Below are 15331 nucleotides of genomic sequence, written 5' to 3'. Positions count from 1 at the left end.
ATCCCATGGCTTTCCTGTGAGTTAGTTGCAGCCCCACAGCTTGGGAACCATAGCCTCTACCTCACCTGAAGCAAAGGAGAAGGGTCTTCAACACTGAGAAGGACTCTACCACCTTCATGACATTTATCTGAAATAGTCCAGTAGATAATGAGAATTTTTACTCAAAAATGGGAAGGTGATTTTGGTGGAAAGGTGATTTTGATAAATTGTAAGCAACTGGTAGACACAATCTGTTTCTTTAAAGATATTTCAATATCTGAATCAATTCCAGGTCAAGAATTCCTTTGGACCCATTTGTAAATGTGCTGCCTTTAGTTTAGAAGCAGTGGTTTCTTTCTGGAGTAACAGAATAACTGCCTATATCTCATGTCTATTTCCATGTCTGTATCATTCAGTGGACCTTTGACTACTTCAGGACAGAGTCTGGAAGGAGTAGGTGCTCAATGTATATTTTCAAATTACATTACTCTTTTTATGAATGGCTTTTAGATCAAAGTGTGTTGGCATGACTGTGGAGGTCCTGGTGGAGCTTGCTTTGCTTCCTATGATAATAGCAAGCAAAGGGAATGCAGAGTCAGCCACTGGACCACCAGGTCTGGTGTGAAGTCACTCAGTCGTGTCTGACTCTTCGTGACCCCATGGACTGGAGCCCACCAGGCTCTTCTAGCCATGGAATTCTCCAGGCAATAATGCTTCAGTGGGTTGCCATTCCCTTCTCCAAGTTCCTTAATATTTGCTTTAAGTTGGATACCTGACAAATAGAGATGAGAGCTTTTCTTGGGGCTCTCCACATGTCTATTTCCCTTTATCTCCTAGGCCCAGTATCCTTGAAACTCTCTTGGGTTAAGGGAGGTTAATAGCCCTGCAACATAAACAGTGGTGCCGTTGGTAGGCAGTTCATGCTATTTGAGAAATCTGAAGCACTGAGCTGTGCCCAACAGTGCTGCAGGGTGGTGGGCCTAGACAACATTTAATACCCATTCCAACCCTGAGAGTGTCTAGGCATCTGAGGTGTGAGCTGTTCGTAGTCCTACAGTGTCAGTGAGTGTCTTGGTTTTATATAACAGGAGCAGTAAGGAAGCTTGTGGTGATAAATGGTGCACCTGCATACTGCCTCACCCTTGCTTCAGAATCAAACAAGAGTCTTTTAGCATATGAATCTCAGAAAGCTGTTCAGAGGGCCATGTAGAGCATGGAAGCAATGGGGAAGGCACCATTTCCAGGTCTCTGCCAGTTGTAGTTCAGAGCACAGGTGAACTGCCTGCTCGGTTTCAACTCCTTTTCTGCAATGAGTTAGGAAAAGATGCCTTCGATGGTGGAGAGAAATGGATTGGAAGCCATACCTTTAAAAAAAGTCTTCCATTCATTTGCTGCAGAACCACTTTGGGCCTGCCCAGATGGGGTTCCTGGAACTCCAATGGAATGGAAACACTGAACATGTGACATTATTCCAAGACTTTTACTATGGTCCATACCCTGTTTTGAGGACTTTATGTGTATTAACTCATTTCAAAATAGTATTAGAACCAAAAAGAAAGATGCTGCTTCTGTGATCTTTCAGTCCTCTTTAAGGTCATATGGTAGCCTGAGGTAGATCTATAACTTGACCCTATGTTAGTTCACAAAAATATTATTTCCAGGAGCAGAGCACACTTTATAAAGTAGATAGTATTGATAAGAAAGTAAAAACAATATCACTTACTTTTTATTAATCTAAATGTGCAGAGAAAAGACCCCATTTTGTACAAAACTTCATTCAGGTTCTTTTAAGATTCAGTTCTAAATGTTAAATGATCAGCCTTTTAGGAGGGATTTATTTGAAGGTCCTAGACGAGAAGGAAATGGCAACCCACTCCAGTGTTCTTTCCTGGAGAATCCCAGGGACGGGGGAGCCTGATGAGCTGCCGTCTATGGGGTCGCACAGATTCGGTCATGACTGAAGCGACTTAGCAGCAGCAGCAGCAGCAGACGTATGTAGTTCTCGGGATGGATGATCTCTTCGTCCAGCACTTAAAGTTAAAATCTTTGTACTCTAATGATTCGTAGAGTAGTTTGAAATATGGAAATGTGAGTGATTTTGCTCCTATCACTGTGGGTATTACCCTGTGTTCTAAAATCATATCATAAAAACATCAACTTACTCCTCTAATCTTGTAGGGTTATCCATGCCAGTGTCCATTGAGGGAACTGAGAGAAGGCGGCATGATCCAGGTAATGATGTTTTTTCATGAAAAGCAAGAAATGGAAATGTTCTGGCTTTTTTTCAATAACATGTAATTTGTAATGTTCTTCCCCTCATTTATAATCCTATCTGTGTATAAACAGTAATTTGCTCTTATAAACATGTACTGTAGTAAGAGTTCTGTGGGGAACAATTGGTGTTCGTTATCTGTGACATCATGAGCATTTAAAAAACAATAATTATAAATATCCTCTAGAGTGAAAAAAAATAGTGGAAAGAATTGGAGAGTCTGTCTAGAGACTTTCTTATTGCTCTGTTTTTGTCCTGCCTCCACCCCAGTTACTTTGAGTTCGGACTTGCTTAAATCCTACAAAACTCAGTGTAGGTGTTACCTACTGCAAAGCTCAGAGAATGTTATGGTTTGGAGAACAGTATTTAGTAACATGACTTCTTTATATCTGAAATAAGTTGCTGTTGTTAATGTTGGCCTTCCAATTCTGAAATTCAAAGAATGATCTGAGGTTCCTTTGCCTGACACAGTAAATTGTGGTTTGTTTGCTTTCTTTTGTTTTTTAAATCCAAGGATATACCAATGGAATGAAGGTTTGTATTTCTCTGAAAGGTCTGAGTTACAGAGAAACAGTTACTTCTAGTAATAGAGATTAGTCTATGAAACACAAGCAAAAGGAGCCATGTATCAAAGGCATACTTCAGTTTCATAAAATTTACAGAGTGGCGTTTCAACAGAGGAGACCATTAGATTACTAATGGGATACTTAGGAAAAGAGCAAAATTAGAGTGTAATCTGAATATATGAACTGCTTATGTTCTTAAAGTCCTATTTGTACCATTGTTTGTAACTTGGAATGCATTCCCCTGTAGGAACTATATTTTGCTTGCTTTGGGGGCTCCCTAGCTAGCTTATAAAAATCCATGTTAAACATAATGTAGTAACATGGTTTTTTAGAAAGAGAACCGAATTAGATATCAGGTGGCCTTGGGTTTGAGTCCAGACTGGAGCACAATCTCTCTGTATGGCCTTAGGCAGGTCACTAAACCTTTCAGTGCTTTTGCACATATATAAAACGCAAATGCTGAAACCCAGTATTGGGTATAGAGTAAACATTCAACAAATGTTTGCTGAATGAGTGAACAAATGAGTAAGCCTATATTTTATTTCTGTGGGGAAAAAAATCCATCCAAAGGCTGTCAGACTTTTACAGCTTCTGTGATATCACTGTGGAGACTGCAGACCAAGTACAAAATTGGAAACTTCTTAAGGCCTTTCATAGCCGTTTATGTAGTGTCCAGGTCACCCCTGTGTGCCTGGTGGCTAGATATCTAACCATGCTAGCTGCAGAGGCAAGGCCAAAGCTTCATGAAAACCTTAACAGGCTCCCATACAAGGAGAGGAGGCATGGCAGGGGTGTGGTGGCCGTTTGTATATTCGACTCAAGAACAAGTTGCGTGTTTGCAAATCAAGTACTTTGTGTTTACTTCTCCCTTTGTGAAATGTGACAAAAGTATTAAAAATGTCTTGATTAGAAAATATGTTAAATATATATTTTGATGGGAGCAATGCATTTAAAATAATGAGAAGGAAGAAAAGCCCTTAAGAAAAATGAAATGCGTAGTGTTATACCCAAAAAGGAGCAAAAAGACACAAGGTATTCTAGACTTGGAGGCAGCTCATTCTGATTTTGGGAATGGACTTTCGGTTTATTTTAATGAAACCCCTGCTTTTCTAATTATAGTCGTTTGTTCTCAAACAGGCACTGGTAGAAGCAGTTTTAAATCTATTTTCTATTTCAGTAGGCATACCTTCTGAAAAACCCCTAAAATTTCAAGAGGAGCTTTTTCTTCCTTTCTTTTTCTTAAGCAGTTCCTGTTTTGTGTGTGTATGTATGTGTGTGTGTGTGTCTGTGTGTGTGTGTGTGTGTTTTGAGCTCCAAGGGCTGACAGCTGTTCTACTCTTGCTTGGGGATTTTTTCACAATGTGGATTAATCAATGTTATGAACTGGGTCCGTGGGGTTTTGGGAATGTAATTGGTTTCAGATGACACTTTGCTAGTCAATCTGTGAAACAGCCGAATGTTGACACAGCTGAACAATTCCAGCTGTTTCCACTCGCCCCTTCCTCTTTCCTTGGACACTGCATCCTCTGCCCTCTCTCATTGTGACTTTGCTAAACTAATTTGTTATCTTTTCTGAAATTTCTTTTTGCTTTTCTCTTCTTTAGGATATCAGGGCTCCCCCTTTATTATAGCCTCCACCCAATTTTATTTTGCAAAACTTCTTTCTTGGCTTGCAGAGTTTTTTAAGGAAATAATAGTTTTACCATTTAAGTTCCCTTTTATTTGTGGTGATCCCCTAATTTGTTTATTTAAAGGTGCAGAGCACCAATTTAGGCTTTGCACAGGTGCTTGGATTCTGTGAATATTTGGTTTCACAGTTGCTTGATCAACCTTTATTTTTAATTACAGGAGACATTTCCATTGAATAAACAATACAAACCGTTAGTTTCATTCAATTCATAGTTATGTTTGCTACCATGTATCCTTCTGAAACTATGAGAAGAGATTCAAGTGTCAGTACTGCTGCTAGAAAGATGCATGATTAGAAGGGAGGAATCCAAAAAGGACCGACCCTGAATTATGTACATTATATTAACAGTTTATATACTGTCAGGGGAAATGGTTTGTAAATTGCTTTCAGTGGTTTTTCATTATCAGACTAATTTCTCTTTGTTTTTTCAAGAGTACTTGTTTCTGCATCTTACTCAGTAGGGGAAAGGCTTTAACTGTTTGGGTGCCCAATATAATTTTGTTGCTTTATAGGGTGATGGGCTGTAAATCCAGGGCTAAGTGAGCTAAACTGAGGAATAGGACTGCACAGATAGGTACATGCTTGATGTGGGTGAGGTAATCTCATTTTTCCCAGAAAGGTCTGTATTGACTGAATGAATGACTCAGGCTTACAGCACAATGGGCAGCACTTACTCTGCCTTGCTTGCAGATTTAAATGCACAGCACAATGAAATACTCGTTGGAGTCAAAGCTAAGATGTCAAAGAACCTGGAACAATTGAGCAATTGTCATGAGAATTTGGTGAATAAATGCAATTGACATAGCACATTTTTCCAGATATGTCCTCCTCCTACAATTGTTAATGAACATGGTATCAGAGGAAACAGTCTCAAGGGTGGAGATTATCTCAGAGACAGGAAACAATGGGTAGATAGACAATGTCATTTCTTTGAATGAAGATTATAAACAGTACAGGCCTCTAGACGCTGGTCCATTTGTTCACTTTTATGTAATCTTGTGTGTAGTGAAACTTCTGGATGTAATAGTGAAATACTGATCTGACATGAGCCACATGTGCAGAAAAGAAGCAAAAGAGCATCTGTATAACTAAAGCACATGGAAAAGATAACTCAAACTGCACTTGGAGGTGAGCAGCCAGAATTATAGGTGATAACCCAATAAATGGGTTTACATGTTACTGTGGACAGTTCTCCGAAGACTGACCAAATTGTGGTTATGGTCCAAAAGGCAGGCTGGGTGTAATTGTGGAGGGTGTTGGAATCAAAATCAAAAGCATGTCTCTGGCCATTTATACTATGATCTGCAGCTGGACCAATATACCTTAAGAACAACCTAACGAAGCCAAGGAAGGTTTGGGAAGGGATAAAGGAGCTAAGGGATTTTAAATATACTACAAGAGGAAACGGATGTATCTGATACCCTTCATCTAAGAAGTTGAGAATAGATGGGATGAAGGTTTTGAAAATGATAAAGAGGTTCAGGCACTGCTCCCAAGTTGTTTTAAATCTTAGAAATTTCTACAGTTCCACTTCTCCGCCAGGAAAGGGGATGGACAGATGGCGTATTCGTTTTTCTTGCTACCTGACGGTGAGGTGAAGTGCAGAAGTCTCAGTTTTGGTGGTGATGGTTGCTCAGCCACTCACATGGTCTCCCCAAAGCTACTCAAAATGAGTCTTATAGTGCTTTTCACAGAAGGCATCACTGATGTCAAGAATCTGGGGAGGCTGTGAAAATGGCACATCACTGGACTCCACAGTAGACCTGCAGAATCAGTATGGAGGGAGAGGGTCTGCATTTTTAACAAGCTCCCTAGGTGAATCTTACACACTCCAAAGCTTAAAAACCATAAAGTTTGCACTAGGATTTTAGGCTAAGCGGGAAGTGCCAGGTTACAGCACAGGTATAATGGGATATAGCTCCCCAGTTTAATATAAAGCCAATAAGAACAGGGCATGTAAATGTGCCCTTTGTATTGCCAGGTATTACAAAAATAAAGAGCTGTTCAAATATTTGGTGCTAAGAAGGTGCAGACTCAAATTACCTGGACAGCATTCCTAGGTGGCAACTGTGGCTCCAAGGAATGAGAGTTGTTTTTCTTTGTGATTTGATGTGCCTTAGTGCCTTTCCTTTCGGAATGTGATTGCATAATTGTGCACAGGCACTCCCTCCCTTGAGGCAGAGGGCTAATTACATAACACAGCCAATAGGCCCCATCACACTGTCCTCTAATTATGGTTTATGAAATGTACTGAGTTGACCTTTGCCATCACAGCTGCCCTGAAGGTTGACTCCAGGATGTTATGTCTGGAAGGGGTTTGAGACATTATCCAGCAATAACTCCACCAAAGCTTATTCTGAAGCTAGTGGAAGGCCCAATACAGAAAGGCAGTTCAGGACCAGGACTAGAAGTTGACTTTCCCAGTGTTTTCCATAGTTTAACATCTAGGCCAACATTTTCTTACTTTATTTTTTGCAATTTTGTTGTTGTTTTGTTGTGGTTTAGGCACTAAATTGTGTCCAACTCTTTTGCCATCCCATGGACTGTGGCCCACCAGACTTCTCTGTCCATGGGATTTCCCAGGCAAGAATACTGCAGTGGGTTGCCATTTCCTTCTCCAGGGGATTTTCACAGACCAGGGATCGAACCTTCGCCTCCCAAATTGGCAGGTGTATTCTTTACCACTGAGCAACCAAAGAAGCAATACTGGCTTATTTTTTACTGTTCTCATAGGAAACTCAGTTTGGAATCACTTAAGATTCTTAAGTTGACAAGGTATCATTTAATGTTCCTACTCTTTTATACTCATAATAGTTAATATTTATTGATCACATGCCATGTGCCAGACAGTGCATTAAACACTTGATATACATTAACCATCTCAGCCTCTCAGCAGGCCTATGAGGGTGGAGATCCCCATTTTAAAGATGAGGCTTTTGAAATATTGAAGATTTTCCAAGGACATACAACCAGTAAATAGGAGACCAAAGATTTCAATCAGGCCAATCTGATTCCAGGTTATTATTTTACTTTACCAAACTATTAGTTGACTATGTTGATGTACAAAAATTCTCTTTTGTACAAATACAAGGCCAGGGAACATTATCTGAATTACTCTTTACATTTAGATAATACGATATAAAGGGTGCTCAACATTTACACCAGGTTCTGAATGACACAACTTTTGCATTATCAGGTTGCACTGATAGAGTGTAAATACTCTAGTGTTGTCTCATGGGGCTGTGGCTGTCTTCTCCCTGCCTCCTTCCATGCCCATCTTTCTTAACAAGCTTCCTTTTGGTGAAATAAGATAACCCATGATGAAAGGAATCTCTTTTTCTGTGGAACTTGAATTTCTATTTAGGGACAATAGCAGCTCCGCACAGGAAGGCATTGGATACTATACTCGTTAGTCTCTAAGGGGAGCTTTGTTGTCGGCAGTGCCATTGAATAGCATGTCATGATTGGTGGGCTTTGCGTGGCCACCCTGGTGCTCACAGATGTGTCCTGCCGGTCAGCAAGCACACCGGTGAACGTGTCTGATCTGAGTGCCCACTCCTGACCTTTTTACATTACGGTCTGTTTGTGGATCTTTGTCTCAGAATTTACCCAAGCTTTGTAAATTCTGTTGCTTTCAGATAATTGTGATAAATTAGAGGAGTCCAGTATGGAAGGAGAGCTCACTTGAAGTGGGATGCCTTGTTTTACTTTATCCCAGGCTTTTTGAAGGGAGCATGTCCTCGGACCTTGGTAGTAAGCGTAGAAACACTCACCCTCAAGGATGGAGACTATTTCCCTGTAGACACAGAACTCCTATCCCTGCCCTACTTATGAGGGAGATGAAAGGGGATGCCACTGTCATCACTCCAGGTAGCAATGCCGTGGGGACACCACCTGCACAAATACACACACGAAATGCACCTACTGCCTGCAAATGCCTGAAGGCTGCTCACCGAAGAAGCAGTGGTCACAAACATGCAGAGCCTTTATCCAGGCCGTTCCCTCTGCCTGAAGTGCCCTCTTGGATCTTCTCCACTGAGTTCACTCCTCCTTTTTTCAACACTCTGCTCCAGGTCTCCTCCTCTGAGACCTCTTCCCTGCCTCCATCCCGGCCAGCACAGCCCCTCCCCACTGCTCTCTGCTGACCTTGGTAAGCTTCTGCAGAATGCTGGTTTAGAGTGGTTCATATTCTTAAGCAGACCTGATTTTCAGGACTCCCAGAGACCTCTCCAGGGGAAAACCAGTCCAGAGAAATGCCCCTTTCCAGCCAAGGGAGAAAGTAATGACTTTTCTTTCTTTCATTGGTATCTGGGCCACTTGGTTGGGTATAGAGATGGGGATCATCAGCATGACTGGCTGGAAGCCACTGCATGGCTCTCCTGAGGCTTTATCAACCAAACCTCACACCTTTTCTCAGAAAGTAAAAGGGTTGCTTATTCTGATTTGTAAGTTCCGCATGAGGTGAATCAACTGTGCAGCGCTGTCGAGAAGCGGGAAGTCCCTAAGAACAGGAGGCCTTAGGGAAGTAGAACTGGATCTTGAGGAGAGGATTGAGAAAGACACAAGAAGTGGGAAGCATGGCCCAAGGTTTGGCCAAACACAACAGCAGCAGTGTTGTGGGGGCAAGTGACTTTGTCCCTGTTGTTGCCGTGTCGTTACCCTGGTGCCACGTCAGGATTTAGGAACTAAGACCTAGTAAAAGGGGGACAGGGCCCTTGGTGCAGGGTGCTGGCTTCACTTCTAGTATTTCTATTTAACTCATTAACATTTATTTAGTGTTGGGCTTCCCTTATGGCTCAGTTGGTAAAGAATCTGCCTGTAGTGTAGAAGACCTGGGTTCGATTCCTGGGTCAGAAAGATCCCCTGGAGAAGGAAATGGCAACTCACTCCAGTATTCTTGCCTGGAGAATCCCATGGACAGAGTAGCCTGGTGGGCTACAATCCATCGAGTCACAAGAGTCGGACACGACTTAGCGACTAAACCACCACCACCACCATTTATTGAGTACCTACTGTATGCAAGGTGCTGATGCGCTGATGCATAATGCCTTACTCTTTGCAGCCCCCTTCTGCCCAGCAGCTAAAGCAGTAGCTTACATTTCCTTTAAACTCTTGAAATTTAGAGAAAGGCTATGTAAATTTGAATTATTTTCAATATAAGTGTGATGAATAAATCATAAAGGGCTTATGCATAGGAAGGAACCTTAGTCAGAGAATGACACCTTAGAGTGAGAAATGAGACAAGAAGGCTGTGTACCAGGTGCCACCCACACCCAATAACATCAACCATGCTGCCTGTCCTCACACACGAGAGAGACAACCTATACCCACACCTTGACTTCACTTCTTGCCTTGTCCTTCAAAGCCAAATTCTGGTTGGGGGTGGAAAATAGCACCTCTTTCCACATAAAGACTTTGGGGACACCTGCCTTTAGATTCAGGCTGGATATTTAAATTATCTAGGATGCTGGAGTTTAGCCATTTTGCTTGTTTTCATAAAAAGAGTTAGGTGATATGACCACTGATGCATCCTGTTTCTCCCACAGGCTGTTGGGATGGAAAGGTGGAAACTCCAGAGACAGAGGCCCCGCTTTCCCTGAGCAGCTGAGCAGTCTGTGACCAAGGGAGGTGATGGCAACTGAGGATGCGATTTCCTCATTTCCTCCCCTGCCGTGGGTCTCAGGGTCTCCACACTGCCTCCTGTCCTGAGGCGTAGGGGAAGGCCCCTGTCAAGCGCCTGCTGTTAGGGTGGGTTGTCATGGCAACCACTTGGGACTGGGCCAGGGAGAAGGCGCTCATAGAGTGCACTGACGTAGACAGCACTGTGAGAGGGAAGTGGGCCAGGAGAACAGTGAGACCGGTCTGGATGCCAGAGGACCAGCGAACATGATTATCACGTGCTCACTTGATACAGCATGATGCCAGCTATGGTGGGGGGAGAGCCTGGGACAGGTGGAATCTGCCTCTCCCCGCAAGGAGTTAGTTTGCAGTCTCTTCACTCACCAAATAGTAACGGGGTACCTCTCTGGAGCTATACTCTGCCATAGGTGATTCGGATTAATCAGACAATAATACAGACATCTGCCTTCTCCTGCCTCCATGGAACTAATCATTGGGTGGCACTTATCAGAGGGCATTGTTGTTTTTTTTTTTTTCAAATGCAGAAGGGTTTTTGATCCATCTTGTATATTTTATGGACTGGTTTATTGCATGTAACCAAATCCCCTTCTCTTGATTAGAGTTATTGGCTGCTCAAATGAGAGCTTTGTGTCTACTTTAATTTTTCTCTTTGATACCGTCTGTCCTTGGCTCAGCTTTTTGACTGATCCCTATTAAGTTAAGATCGCTCAGTCGTGTCTGTTTGTGACCCTGTGGATTATACAGTCCATGGAATTCTCCAGGCCAGATTACTGGAGTGGGTAGCCTTTCCCTTCTCTAGGGCATCTTCCCAACTCAGGGATTGAACCCAGGTCTCCTGCATTGCAGGCAGATTTTTTATCAGCTGAGCCACAAGGGAAGCCCTATTAGGGGACAGGTAAAGAAAACTGCGATGAAGAATCTTTTATTATATGCCATAGGTAGTAGGAAATCCTGAGCTCTGATTTTCCTATGAAGGAAAGGTTTCTGTTGAAAGAAGTCAGAATAACATATCTCAAAGCAGATAATGAATGGAGTAAGGAAGGTAACTGCAAACTTCTGTTCCTCCAGACACAAACATGCAATCTCTCGTACAATGGGCTTGTAGTAAATAGGCACATTTGAATAACTCTTTGGTGGATTTCTGTGGTACCTCAGTGGTAGAAAATCCGCCTGCTAATGCAGGAGTCACAGGTTCAATTTCTGATCTGGGAAGATTCCACATGCTGAGGAAAAACTAACCCTGTGAACCACAACTACTGGGCCTGTGCTCTAGAGCCCGGGAGCCACAAGTACTGAGCCCACATGCTGCCCTCGAGCCTGTGCTCTGCAGCAAGAGAAGCCACCACAATGAGAAGCCCACGCACGGCCAGAAAACAGCCCCCTGCTTGCTGCAACTAGAAAAAGCCTGCACAGCAATGAAGACCCACCACAGCCAAAAATAAATAAATTTTAAAAAATGAATAACTCTTTGGTAGGCAGGGAATCAGAAATGGAACTATCGTTTAAAGCACCAGAAATAGGATTTATAGCTGAGTAAGCATCACTCTGAGGTATGCAGTGACCCTCTTCTGAGGTCCAGTGGTTCGGGTGGCCTGCATTTTAAGTGTTTCCTTCCATAGGCATGAATCTTGGTTGTTCTGACTTCCTTAGAACAACTAGATAATCTTTCCCTTCCAGCTGCCAAGATGGAGGCACCCTTGAGGTTCAGGTCCTGGCTTTTTCATCTCCTCTGTGTTCCTCCAGGAGAGGGGTGTGTCCTGATAGAGCGTTCATCTGCACCTTAGAAAGCAAAGGATGCCCCTGACAGACATTAGGAAGGAAGATGCAGGAGTACCGGGGTATTCCTAGTCAGGAGAAGGCCCATAGTTATGAAAGAAGTCAGAGACAGCCTCTCTATCCCCAGTGTCACCAGTAGTCATGACTACGGACATGCTTCATCACTACAAACTCACCTGATTTTTGACAGCTTCATCATTCTCCAAAACAGAGTCTCCTGTACTTGCTAGTATTTTTTTGAACATCTGAACTCTCTTGTGTCAGATGTTGTGCTTCCAAAACTTGGAACAGATGAAGGCAAGTAAGATGCAGGCTTTGTCCTTGTCTAGAAATCGTCTAATGGACAACACTGACTAATGATAATGCAAGGTATTTTATCTGGTTAAAATACAAAGTGATAGACCCTGGAAGTCAGGGCCCAGTGACCATGAACTCTGTGTTTCAATGCTGTCATTATTCTTCTGGTCTCCCTGGTGTAAGCACCCAGTTATCCACAAGTTTGTCCTCTCTTCCCAGTCTCACCCTTTGATATCCTACTCATCTGCAAACTTCCCGAGCTTCCTAAAACCACCCACCTGGCTCTCTCCTGCCACCGCCTGAACAGGGCCTCTCTCCCACTTACCTACATCATCTTCCTTGTTTCCTGCCCATGGACCAACTCCTTCACATTCATCCCAGACCTGGCAGCAAGAGTAATGTGCCTTCAGACATGTCCTTCCTCCTGAATTTTCGTCTCCTGCACATTTAGCCATTCAGCAAACAGTGAAGAGGCGCTGAGAAGCCCTGGAAGCTCCCTGTGGCTTTGGGGTTGAACTCTGAACCTTAGCCCAACCTCCTGTCTGGCCGCACCATGCCTGTCTGACCTTCATCTCCCCTCTCTAAAAATGGACCCTCCAGGCAATGCTTTCTCCTACCTCATACCTTGTCCTCTCCTCCTCTGTTCTTGCTGTTTCCTACCAGGGCACCAGATCCACACTCCCACTCCCCGCCCTGCCACAGCCTACCCACACCCCCCTGCCATGGTCCAGTTGCAGTTCTCCGTGAGGCCTCCCTGACTGCTCTAGCCATAAGGGGGCAGAACTGAAAAACAGAAAACCTACTATCCAGTCAGGAACAAACCACGCTCATGTAAGAAGTGCCCATGAAACTCTTAGTACCTAAGTCTGTGACTGAATCTCTCCTTAAACTTTGTTCAGAACTAATCAAGCATCCTTCAAATTTCCCCATCCACAGTGGTCTATTTTAACTAGTGTTTTGGCTCGATCCATGAATGAAGAGAGAAACTTTCAGAAGTGTAGAGTCCCAAATGTCTATTATTAGCCTGATGACTGCTCTGTCAGTGATGGATCCTGAAGGTGACCTTGTACAAAGATCAATGTCTTCTGTGTGGTTTCTTCTCCGTGTTTCTGGTATTAAGAAAAGTGACAGGGGAGAGAAACTGGAGGTTTGTACACGTGTGTGACTCACTGTGGCCCTTAGACACTAGCTATGGGGATGCAAGAACATAGGCATCTTAGAGATGAGCATAATTATTTGTTTTTTCATTATTATATGACAGTGTTATGAGCTGATTCCAGATTTCATGTGCTTTCAGTTTTAAAATGCTTCTTGACATCTGAAGAAATGCTGAAGGCACTTGCCTTCCCAACAGAAAATACTAAACATGATCATTCTGAAAACTGCCAGCAGAAAGATTAAGGTGGAGTGTGTAGGGATTTGAAGTCACGTGTCCATGTATTTCTACATTTGGGGGCTTGGCAGTCAGAAATACTGTTCTTTGTCTTTCATCCTGTCTTTCCCTTTTTTACCTAAATGTTAAAAAGCCAGGCATAATGAAGTACATAAGATTGAAGTAGAAGTGGGTTGAAATACCTTCCTTTTGTGTGGAGGATCCGGTGAACTTGCTTAGGCTTCCTTCCTCTCTGCTTCGCGCCTGTCGAGACTAAGGGGAGCTGGCAGCCGGAGATACCCTTGGGTGTTCAGGGAGATGGTTGGAGGTAGGCGCCTTTGATGTGCTCACCTACCAAAAATGTCACAGCACCACTGCTTCTGTTGTTTCCCATTGAATATGAAAGATCCACTCAAAGGTTAATTTCCAGTCTTGTCGAGTATAGATTATCAAAGGCATTGTTGCTTTTTTGTGACATACCTGGAAAAGTCAGGGGGCACAAGGGAAGGCAGATGGAAAGGTGGAGCAGGCCAAGTGCTGTCAGAAGCCCTCGGATGCCCACGTCAGGGGACCTTTATCTCCACACAGCAGAAGTAGTGATTGATGACTCTCTTGCAGGAGGAAACTGGAGGGGTGACTGCCTTTCTTCATGGTGGTTGTTTGTTGTTCAATCACTAAGTCCCATCCAACTCTTTGCAATCCCATGGACTGCAGCACACTGGTCTTCCCAGTCCTTCACTATCTCCTGGAGTTTGTTCAAACTGATGTCCACTGAAGCGGTGATGTCATCTGACCATCTCATCCTCTGTTGCCCCCTTCTCCTCCTGCCCTTAATCTTTCCCAGCTTCAGGGTCTTTTCCAATGGGTCAGCTCTTTGCATCAGGTGGCCAAAATATTGGAGCTTCAGCATCAGTCCTTTCAATGAGTATTCAGGATTGATTTCCTTTTGGATTGACTGGTTTGATTGCCTTGCTGTCCAAGGGGTACTCTCAAAAGTCTTCTCCAGCACCACAATTTAAAAGCATCGATTCTTCGGCATTCCGCCTTCTTTATGGTCCAACTCTCACATCCGTTAATGGCTACTGGAAAAACCATAGCTTGACTAGACAGACCTTTGCTGGAAAGTGATGTCTCTGCTTTTTAATACACTGTCTAGGTTCATCATAGATTTAGGCCTAATCTCTTATAGGACTGGTTTTGTCGTTCTTTGTCTTTACTCTGGGGTACAGATTGCCCATATTTTTTAAAAAAAGACTTTTATGTTTCTATTTGTTTTGATTTCTAGGCCTGTGTTTAAATGACAAAAACACCAGATTGAAAGACGGTCCATCTGGTATCTTTGGCTTTCAGAAAAGCCAGTTTGAATCACATCATAGTTGATCCAATGGCTGGAAAACACATATTTACTCAAAATATGGTTAATTCAATGTCTCTGAGTAATCCTAGATTTTGTTGTCTTGGGTGGATCAGGCTTTAATTTCTCCCCTTCTTGTCTTCAGTTTGAGAGTCATTGTGAATGACAAAAGGAACATGGGATTTAGAGAGACCCAGACAGAAGTTCTGGCTTTTCTTTGTGAGAGCTTTTGCCCTTGGGCAAGACACTTAGTCTCTCTGAACCTTGTTTTCCTCATTTGATACAAGGTTGTTGATACCTACTATAGGATTTAGGCTAAATCAGAAAACTCATATAAAAGTATCTAATGTAGGAGCCAGCAAGTTAGTGTTTACTGTCCAAAACT

The sequence above is a fragment of the Oryx dammah genome, unplaced genomic scaffold (assembly GCF_014754425.2).
Source record: "Oryx dammah isolate SB20612 unplaced genomic scaffold, SCBI_Odam_1.1 HiC_scaffold_26, whole genome shotgun sequence".
Lineage (NCBI taxonomy): Eukaryota > Metazoa > Chordata > Mammalia > Artiodactyla > Bovidae > Oryx > Oryx dammah.
This window is presented reverse-complemented; position numbering follows the sequence as displayed.